Consider the following 11,678-nt stretch of genomic DNA (forward strand, 5'->3'; position numbering starts at 1 on the left):
GAGAGCAGATGGCTAGGATAGAGGATGGGAACAGTTAAGCTGTTATGACAGTCCAGGCAAGGAGCGATGATGGCTTAGGCTTGGTAATAGCCATGCAACTGTTAAAAAGCAGTTGGATTCTGGAGATTTTGGCAGCAGAAATAAAATTTATTTTGGCGGTATTGGGGATGGAACTCAGGGGCATTCTACCTCTGAGCTACATCCTCAGCCCATTTTTTTATTCTTTATTTTGAAACAAGATCTCACTAAGTTGCAGAGGACCTCACTAAGTAGCTGAGGCTGGCTGCAAACCTGCCATCCTCCCAAGTACTGGGATTACAAGCATGTGCCACCACGCCCAGCTTAGAAACAAGATTTTTTTTAATGAATTAAATCTAAGGTATAAAAAAATGAAAATCAGGAATAACACGATGGTTTATGGTCTGAACAAATGGAAGAATGGAATTGTGGGAGAATGGGATAAAAACTAGGAGGAGAAGCTATGGGGAAAATCTGTGTGTGTGTGTGTGTGTGTGTGTGTGTGTGTGTGTGTGTGTGTTGCTAGGCATTGAACCTAGGGCCTCATGCATGCTGGTCATGTGCTTTACCACTTTGCTATATCGCCAGTCCCAGAAGTTCTTTTTTTTATTTTTGGGCAGTACTGGGGATGGAATCAAGGGACATTATACCTCTGAGCTATAGACCCAGTCCTATTTTTTTAGTCTTTATATTTTTTGAAACAGGGTCTCAGTGAGTTGTGAATGGCCTCCCTAAATAGCTGAGGCTGTCCACTCCTAGAAGTTCATTTTTGATGGTGTCAAGTCTGATATGCCTTTTAGATATCCAGTGGAGATGTCAAATAAGCAATTTGATATATCAGTTGAGTTCGGAAGCATTGGTCAAGGCTAGAGATAAATTTGGGAGTTGTTAGCATCTAGCTGGTATTGGAAATCAAATGATTTTGATGATACTACCTAGATGGTAAAGTATAGGTAGAAAAAAGAAAGCCACTAAATATAGTGATAAGATTTTGTTAACATTAAGTTGTAAGTGTTCTGCATTGTATTAGCAACCCTATGAGATAGGTTTAGTTTTATTGTAGATGAACTAAGTTTCCCAATCTGGTCAATGAAATGTCCAAGGGTAGTTTTGAAACTTACGTGAAATGTATAGGGAGGTTGAATAGAGAATGATATTATATAGAATGATATTAACTTATTACAACAAAATTCTCTTAGTCTTTTTTTTTCAGTACTAAGGTTTGGACTCAGGGATATTCTGCCTCTGAACTATACACCCACAGCCCTATTTTAATCTTTTATTTTGAAACAGGGTCTCACTAAGTTGCAGAGGACCTCACTAAGTACCTGAGGCTGAACGTGAACCTGTAATCCTCCTGTCTCAGCCTCCCAAGTACTGGGATTACATGCATGCACCATCACGCCTGGCTCCTTAGTCTTTATTTGGTAAAATATCCTATTAAAACTTGAGTGAGAAGCTGGGCATGATGGCACACGCTTGTAATCCCAACAACCGGGAGGCTGAGACAGGAGGATAGCAGTTCGCAGACAGCCTCAGCTACTTACTGAGGTCCTTTGCAACTCCTTGAGACCCAGTTTCAAATAAAGAATAAAGAATAGGGCTGGGAGTGTAGCTTGGAGGTAGAATGCCCCTGGGTTCCATCCCCAGTACTGCAAACAAACAAACAAAAAGCAAAAACAAAAACAAAACAAAAACAAAAAAACAAAAACTTTGAGTGAGCCTCTCAAGACCTTGGGTGTTTGTTGCTATCAAAATAACTGGACACAGTGGTATATGCCTATAATCCCAGTATTTGGGAGGGAGAGATAAGAGGATCACAGGTTTTTAGCTCAAGGTTCAAACCCTTGTCTGTCTGTCTGTCTCTCTCTCTCTCTCTCTCTCTCTCTCTCTCTCTCTCTCTCTCTCTCTCTCTCTCTCTCACACACACACACACACACACACGAGAATTGAGTTGAGTATGGTGTACAAATGTAATCCCAGTACTGGGAAGCTGAGACAGGATTGTCTCAAACAATTTAGCGAGGCCCTCAGCAGCTTAGTGAGGTCCTGGTTCAATTCTCAGCAACCCCCTGCCCTTCATACACAAGAGCAATCAAGGGAGGAAGCTTTGGAATTTTGAAGACAACTTGAGAAGGTAGAGTAAGAGGAAGGACAGAAAAGGATGGAGAGGGAGGCTGGGACTAGGTTAGATAAGAAGCTCCTAATGCTTTTCATTGCCGGACCAACATCCCTGACATAAAGCACTTAAAGGAGGAGAGCTTTAGTTGTGGCTCCAGGGTTCAGAGGTTTCAGTCCGTGGTTTGAGGTGAGGCGGACCATCATGGCAAATGAGTATGCTCAGCTCATGAAAGCCATGAAGCAAGGGAGAGAAAGGCAGAGCAGAGGGGCCAGGGATGAGATATGGCCCCTGAGTGACCACAGTGCCCTACTTCTTTCAGCAGGTCCCACCAGCTCCCAGCTGTCCATTCCGCCATCGCTGGATTAGTCTACTGATGTGATCCAATCACTCCCCAGAGCCTGCCTTTGAACACCTTGCTGCACTGGGGACCAAGTTTCCAGCAGAGGGGTCTTTTGGGGAAACTTCATATTCAAACCATACCAGGGGAGATGTTTCAATAACTGAGATGCCTATTTTCCTCCACGAAGTTGCATGCTAAGTAGTTGGGAAGTCACTTTCGCTACGTCACAGTCCCAATCTGACTCCAAGGGATACGATCTCATGTCTACTGGATGTTAGTGATATTTATAGTAGAATTTTTGGAAGATGCTGAGTTTCATGAGAGAACCCATGTGGCCCAAAGGTCACACAGGTGACACTAGCGCCTACAGGCTGAGAAGTGTCCGAGGCGGTCAGCCCTCTGGGAATCATGGAAGGCTTGGGGTTTGATAGGCCAGGTACTTGTGGAGTTTCAGACTCAAGCCAGATGTTAAGGGGATCCCAGTTAACATCTGGGTTATGTATACAAAGGCATCTTTTCTTTTACAGCTGCTCATTGTTTAAGAACTCTCCGCCCTTCCCCTTCTACTTCCAGCCAGTAGCTCTGCTGTGTAGCTCTTAGCATGTTGTCTGTAACTTCTGGTATATTTTCCTTCCTGTCTTACTAGGCTAAAATTTTTTTGAAGACAGGGATTTCATTTTACTCATCCTAGATTTCTGAGGACCTTCTATGATCTCTGGAGCAAAACAGCAACTTAAAAAATGAATAAATGAGCCAAGCGTGGTGGTGCACGCTTGTAATCCCTGCGCTTGGTAGGTGGAGACAGGAGGATCGCGCAGGTTTGAAGCCAGCCTCGCTGGCTTAAGAGACCCTGTTTCCAAAGAAAAATGTAAAAAAAAATAAAAATAGGTCTGGGAGTGTAGCCTGTAGGTAGAAGGGCTTCCAGGAACCCCAGAACTGCACCCCACCAAAAAAAAGAATGAATGCGGTAGTTTACCTTTTTCTTCCTCAACTACCTTGATTAGATTCCTTGCCTATAGACCTCAGTGTCAAGGTGTTTACTAGGTCAATCCTGAGCATAGGCTTGTGTGCACCACTGAAAACAACAAAGCTGTCAGTGTAATGGGTAATAATTTCAGTCACATACATAATTCATTTCTAATTATATGAATACACCTTTAACACAGCTTTATGTAATAACATTCGTGCTCTAAATGACAATGTAAATATATCTCAATCATGTCCTCATTAGGACTGAATCACTAACGAATTAAAATGTGAACAGATCTGTTGCACATAATTCAACGTTTGGACAGCCCGTCCTTTATGCATCCATGTAACAGGGTGCATGATAAAGGATCAAATAAAAAAGCCCAGCTGGCACTTTATTTGAGTGGTATAATCATGGTCTACAGTCACACTGCCTGGGTGACTTAGTGTCTTAATATATGTTGGCAGGATTGAAATTCTGACTGCGACTTGCAGTAATAAGTAGAAATAATCAGCAGATGGCGCTGTTTCTCTGATTTGTTTCCAAATAACTATCTTGTGTCCTAGAGGGGTTTGTAGATATGCTATTGTTGATGTTCAAGAAAGAATTCAACCTGGCTTGGTACAAAGGGATATTGCTTTATTCTACCTTGTATGATATATATTTTCTTGGTTTAGTTTAGTTTCCTGTGGCACTTTTCTATAGCTAGCCTGTTTTTTTTTTTTTTGCCTCTAGCCATTACAAACTTTCATCCCTAAGACTCTTTGTTGTCCACAAAATCAATACCAATTCAGATCAACTTTTATGATAAAAAATTGTGTGTAGAGGAAGCCTTTTGGGGTTTGTTACACTTACTTGTGAACCTTAAGTGTTAAATGTAATTTAATCTTTGTACATTTTTTTAGGCTCATGAAAATGTACACATTTCTTTTTGTGTACAGAAATTAAAAATATTTGGTTGGTATCTAGGATGACTAGATCCAGGTTAGATCTAGGATGACTAGATCCCCTCAAATAATTTTAAAACTTTATGATATGACAGCCTGATGGGGAAATGTACTCTTACTATTATGAAGCCTCATGGAAATGAGTAAAAATAATGGGAGGTATTTTTCTAACCCTCCCTCTTAGGACAGACGGGTTTGTGACCAGAAGACCTTGGATGATCCTTGTTTCAAGGACATGCAGAAGAGACTGAACCAAATATTGTAGTAGCCAGAAGTCAGTGATGGAAACAGAAACCACCCAGGCATTTCAAGCAGAAAGGGATTTAATACAGGGTTTTCATTGGAAGGGCAGAGTAGATTTTAGGAGGCTACTGCTAAGTTTTAGGGTCTTTCCAATGCTGATCAGAAACCAGGAAATAGGGACTTGGGAGTAGCTCAGTGGTTGAGTGCAGGCTTAGTCAAGTGCAAGGCCTGAGTTCAATCCCCAGAATCCCCCCCCCCAAAAAAAAACCAAAACAAATTTAAAAAAATCACAAAACTGCATTTGCAGCCCAGATATCAGTGGTATTATTTTCTATTGCTGCCATAGTGAATCGCCACAAACTCAGAAGCTTAATGCAGCACCCAATTTGTGTGTACATGTGTGTGTGGGGAGGGGTTTTGGGAATTGAACTTAGGGGTGGTTCAGCTCTGAGCTACATCACGAGCTCTTCTATTTGTTTATTTTTTGAAGCAGGGTCTAAATTGCAGAAGGCATTGCTAAGTTGTTGAGGCTGACCTTGCATTTGTAATCCTCCTGTCTCAGTTCCCAAGTACTGGGATTACAGGCATGGGCCACCATGCCTGACTCCAATTATTTTGACTCAGATTTTGTTTTTTTAGTTGGAAGTTTGGGCATAGCTGGGCACGGTGGTGCACACCTGTAATCCCAGTACTTGGGAGATTGAGACAGGAAGATTACAGGTTTGCAACCAGCCTCAGCAACTTAGTGAGGCTCTCAGCAACTTAGCCATATCTTGTTTCCAAAAATTATAATAAGGCTGGGAGTACAGCTCAGAGCTAGAATGCCCCCCTCCAGCTTCAATCCTCAGCAACACACACACACACACACACACACACACAGCAGAGTTTAGGCATAGTGCAGCTCAGCGGATTTTCTCCTTAGGGTCTCACAGGCTCTCAAGAGAATTTTTTTTCTTGCTCATTTAGGCTGTTGACGGAATTCCATAGAGCCTGTTTCCTTGCTGGTTGTCAGCTGGGAGCTTCTCTCAGTTGCTTAAAGCCATGTGCACAGCTTCTTATATCACACTCCAATTTGAATCAGACCTTGCTTTCTGCCACATTTGTGCCTATTTCCAGCCACAGAAAGTTCTCTGATATTAAGGGTTCATGTGATTACCTTGGGGCCACCCAGATAATTTAATTTTAAGAATAAAGTTTTGTTTTGTATTGTTTTTGGAGGTACTGGGTATTGAACTGAGGGGCGTTAAACCTCTGACCTACACTCCCAGCCTTATTTTATTTTGAAACAGGGCCTCATTAGGTTGCCAAGGGTCTTGCCAAGTTACTGAGGCTGGCCTAGAGTTTGCAATCTTCCTGTCTCAGTCTCCCAAATACTGGGATTATAGGTGTGCTCTGGTGCTCCTAAGAGTCAAGATCTTAATTATATCTGCAAAGTTTTTTCCTCCTGAAATGACATTTTTGCAGGAATCCAAAAATTAGGATGTGAATATCTTTTGGGGGCCATTCTACTGCCTGCATTAGGAAAATTCAGAAAACCACAGCTGGCATCACAGTTGCAGCACATGCTTGAAGCTGGTGACTAGTCAGTGGATCATGGAATTTGGCTACTTCAAGAACTAGTCAGTGCGAGTCCACCCATCAATTTCACTGTCATAGAAAGAAGGGTGATCTCTGTCTCTTTCACCTTACAAATCCCATGAGTGCAGAAGCAAAATCACATCTAGAATCCAAGAGATAAGAGAGTTTGAGGAATAATGATTTTAGCCAACTGACATCCTATTATTTAGGGGGAAAATAGAAGGGGTGGAAAAGGAAGCTGAATGCCAGAAAACAAAATTGATACTAGGAGATAGCTCCCTAGAAAGTTGGCCCGGGCTATGGAAGTTTATAGAAATGACAAAATGTTGAGTTCATATGGGTATGGATCTTGAGAGTGTCTGACTGTAGGACTCTTGTGGAGGCTGGCCCATGTCTGAACTTAGGAGGAATAATCATGGAAGCAATCCCCACAATAAACTTTTCTCTCCTTTTATCCATCTATCTATCTATCTATCTTCCATCTATTCAAATCTTAGAGTTGTCCAGAGGAAATACAACCAATATACTAGTAATATACTAGTATATAGTAAATATACTAGTAATATACTAGTATATAGTAAATATACTAGTATACAGTATATATAAATATAGATATATATAATGTATTCAGAGAATAGTAGTTTTTGGTCATCAACAGGAAGAAAGCTGTCTTTCCCTATGGTAGGAAGTAAGGGAACCATGGTAATCATTAGTCCTCCTTCTTCTTGTATAGTTATATGAGCCTGCAGGATTCTTTGATGGGGCTAGGTAGGGAAAGGAGTGTTCTCAAGTAACTGAGATTTCAACTTTTCACTAACCCTGATGGGGTGAGGAAAACCGAGCCACATCTAACTGAAAAACAAGGATGTTGTGATGGTAAATTTCATGTGTCAACTTGACTAGGCTAAGGGATGAACAGAGAGTTGGTAAGACATTATTTTTAGATATGATTGTGAAGGTGTTTCTGGAAGAGTTAGCATATGAATGGTAAACTGAGTAAAGATTACTCTCACCAATGTGGGTGAGTATCATCCAATCTGTTGAAGGCCTGAAAAGAGGAAGAAGGGCAAATTTGCTTTCTGCATGAACTGGGCTATCTATCTTTCTTGCCCTTGGATGGAGAGCCCCTGGTTCTCGGCCCCTTAGAGTCAGACTGGGATTGGCACCATCACCCTAGTCTTAGTCTGTTCGGGATGCTTTGAAAAAATTCTATACACTGAGTGGCTTTTTAGTTTTAAGTTAAAAACAGAAATTTACTTCTCATGTCTTGGAGGCTGGGATGTCCAACCTCAAGATGCTGACAGGTTCGGTGTCTGGTGAGGGCTTGCGTTCTCATTCACAGTGCCTTCTACCTGTGTCCACATGGTGGGAAGGGGCAAGGAATGTTTCTCGTATCTCTTTATTTTTTATTTTTTATTTTTGCGGGTCTGGGGATGGAACCCCTGACCTGTTTTTTATTTCTTATTTTGAAACTGGGTCTCACTGAGTTTCAGAGGGCCTCAGTAAGTAGCTGAGGCTGTCTGCAAACCACAATCCTCAGGTCTTAGCCTCCTGAATGCTGGGATTACATGCATGAGCCACCATGCCCAGCTCTCATATCTCTTTAGAAAGGTCACTAATCCCATTTGTGAGAGCTCTGCCCACATGATCTAACTACCCCTAAGGCTGTCCCTTCCAATATCACATTGATAATTAGATTTCAATGTATGAATTTTGGGGAAACATGTTCAGACCTCTTGGCTTCCTTCAGACTCAGACCAGAATTTATATCTTTGGCTGTCTTGGTTCTGAGGTCTGGACTCAGACTCAATTATATCACCAGATTTCCTGGCTGTCATGTTTGTAGGTGGCAGATTGTTGGACTTCTTGGCTCCCATGACCAAGTAAGTCAATTCCCATAATAAGTCTGTTTATCTATCTATCTATCTATCTATCTATCATCTATCTAGAATTTTCCAGATAAAAGGAAACAATAGTGTGCATATGTGTATATATTACTATATTATTGCTATATATAGTATGTGTATACTATATATACTATTACTATATACTACAAATACTAATACTATATATAGTATACATATGATATATATATATCGGTCCTGTTTCTTTGGAAAGCTCTAATATAAATTATACTATTGTTTAGCATCTGAGTAGAGCAAATTTATAATTGCTAATTTTTTTTTTTTTTTTTGCAAAACTGGGAATGGAACCTAGGAGCATTCTACCTCCGAGCTACACCCCCAGCCCTATTTTTTTTTATTCTTTATTTTGAAACAGGGTCTCACTGAGTTGCAAAGGGCCTCACTAAGTAGCTGAGACTGGCCACAAACCTGGATTCTCCTGTCTCAGACTCCCAAATGCTGGGATTACAAGCGTGTACCACCACGCCCTGCCTGTAATTGTTATTTTTTTTTTAAAAGAAAATGTATAGAAATGCCAATCTAATGCATCTGTTTCTCAGGTAAATAATGGTACTAAGTTAGAATTTAGTGTTTATAAAACTCTATTTTATTATGTATGTTATATAGCCATTATGCACTAATGTAAATAAATGAGAGGTTTGTACTTCAAGATGGGATTTAATTTTTCTAAAACAGACCAAAATGGACATCTGAAAAGAGTGTGCTTGCAAAATAGTGATAACCTACATTTACTTGGCTCTTTTTTTTTTTTTTTTTGGTGGTACTGGGGTTCCTGGAAGCCCTTCTACCTCCGGGCTACACTCCCAGACCTACTTTTTATACTTTTTTTTATTTGGAAACAGGGTCTCCTAAGCCAGCGGGCACGGCTGGCTTCGAACCTGCGCGATCCTCCTGTCTCTGCCTCCCAAGCGCGGGGATTACAAGCGTGCGCCACCACGCCCGGCTTACTTGGCTCTTTTAAGTTTACATCTGCTTTGCTTCTTACAATCGTGCTGGGAGTGAGAATTAATGAGTATTCTGCTATCTCCATTGTATAGGTTGAAGGCTCAGACAGCTGAAATGATTATTTGAAACCATTCAGTGACAGACCTGTAAAACTAAACAAAACAAACAATCAAACAAAAAAAACACCTTTCATGTCCTAACCAGACGGAAGAAGAGAAATGATTTTGCATAAGTAAATTAGTATCTTTGGGAATAGGATGATAGTGAACTTTCAGAAGTCTTTTAAAAATATTGATTTTTTTTTTTTTTTTTTTTTGGACGGGTCTGGAGATAGAACCCAGGGGCATTCGACCGCCAAGCTACAGCCCCTGCCCTGTTTTTTATTCTTATTCTTTATTTTGAAACCGGGTCTCACTGAGCTGCAGAGGGCCTCACTAAGTAGTTGAGGCTGTCTGTGAACTGAAATCCTCAGGTCTCAGCCTCCGGAATGCTGGGATTACAAGCGTGCGCCACCACGCCCGTCTAAAAAATATTGATTTGTAATGGACTTACCTTATTTTTGAGACTTTTACTAATCTGATAACATTTATTGACTATTGTCTAAGTAACAGGTACTGAACTGTGTTCCAGGAATACCAAAATGCCTAACACATAGCCTTTTCCCTACAAAAACACTCACATTTTATTGGGGTGGACAGACTGTATATATATATATATATATATATATATATATATATATATATATATATGGTTTTTAATTTTTTTATTTTTTTGGTGGTACTAGGGATGGAACCCAAGGGCCTTCTACCTCCGGGCTACACTCCCAGACCTATTTTATATTTATTTGGAAGCAGGGTCTCTTAAGCCAGCTGAGGCTTCTTTGAACCTGTGTGATTCTCCTGTCTCAGCCTCCCAAGCATGGGGATTACAAGTGTGCTTATATATGGCTTTGATATGCACAGACAACTCTGAAATCACAAGACAAGGGCACCTAACAATGGCTGTGGGGTTCTGGACAGGTTTACTGAGGCAGTGACAACCCAGCTTCCTCTTAAGGGTGAGCCACATTATAAGACAGAGGTGAGAAGAGTGGCAATATAGCAGGTTGGGAGTAGAAGACCACCTCAACATCTTTTCCCTCATCTTGATATTAATTTTTATCTTGTTGGAAATATATGGTACGCAAAAGTGTTTCTCTTGTCACAGAATAATAGAAATCACAGTTTACAATTGGTGTGGTTGGTTCAGTTCCATCACCTACCCTGTTCAGCTTGCCAGTCAACTCATAAGATACTGTGGGCTGCACCCAGCTTTAAGGGTACTTATCGTTAAGAAAACACACAGAACTGGCATCAAGAAAGCACGAATTGCCAACGCTGAATGGAAGTCTTACGATTCCAGGTAAGGCTTTCAAATGTCCCCGTGACTGTGTGCTTGGGTCACATGTGGTTATGGGAGACAGGGCTGGGTGTGGACAACCTCAGTTGCTGATGTTATAGGTTCTGGGATTCCTTTAGCTTTATACCATGTAAGGTTGGGAAACCAAGAGTAAATATGAAGGTCAAATATCCCTTTCATTATTAACAGCTTACCAGGATGGACTTGGCTTCGTGTCTGTTACCCAAGAGGGCTTTTTTGATACTAAACTCTGTCCTGCCCATGAGGAGAAGCTTCCCTGGGTAAACCAGATAGTGAGGTGGCGTGGAGGAGAGCTTGTGCCTTCTTTTTTATTTTTTCTTTTGTGGTGCTGGGGATTAAACTTAGGGACATTCTATCTCTGAGCTACATACTCATCTCTTTTTATTTTGAAAACAAGTTATCATGTGCTGGCCTCAAACTTGTTGCCCAGACCGGCTCCCACAATCCCATCTGCATATTAGTCAACAGAAAGAGAATGACGAGCCTTCCCTTCTCAAAGTCGCATACCACCCTTTCACTTAGTTCCCATTAATTAATTAACTTTTTGTGGTACTGGGGATTGAACCCAGGGGCATTCTACCTTTGAGCTACACCTACAGCCCTATTTTATTGTTTAATTTTGAAACAGGGTTTCACCAAGTTGCAGAGGGCTTTGCTAAATTGTTGAAGCTGGCTTTGAACTTGTGATCCTCCTGTCTCAGCCTCCCATGTCCTGGGGTTACAGGCATGTGCCACTGCACCCAGCTCTAATTCATTCTTGAGAAACTTACCAGTGAGATAGTCACTCCTCCTTCTGAGGGCTAGGGAAAACAAAGGAGCTAAGGAGGCCAGAGGTTACGTGAAATGAGCCCTCTTCACCAGTGGCGTGGGTAGGAAGCGTGTCCTTTGCATCGTGGACAGCAGAGCAATCCCAAAGAGCATCACTGTATGTAGAATCACTCACTGGACAATGTGGGAATGGCGTGGTATTCCCACATTGGGAATGCATTGTGGTATGCAGGAAGATTTGAAAAGATAATGCATAAGAGAGCTTTGCAAAGGAGGCTATTGTACATTTAGGCTAAAATATTTTTTAATTTTTGTCTCTTTTTGGCATTGTTGTATTTGTTTTCAAATTTTAGGCTGTGTTATTACTTATAGGACTGTTATTTAATCTGTCATAATGAGAGTA

Source organism: Muscardinus avellanarius (genome assembly GCF_963383645.1).
Source record: "Muscardinus avellanarius genome assembly, chromosome: 4".
Taxonomy (NCBI): Eukaryota; Metazoa; Chordata; class Mammalia; order Rodentia; family Gliridae; genus Muscardinus; species Muscardinus avellanarius.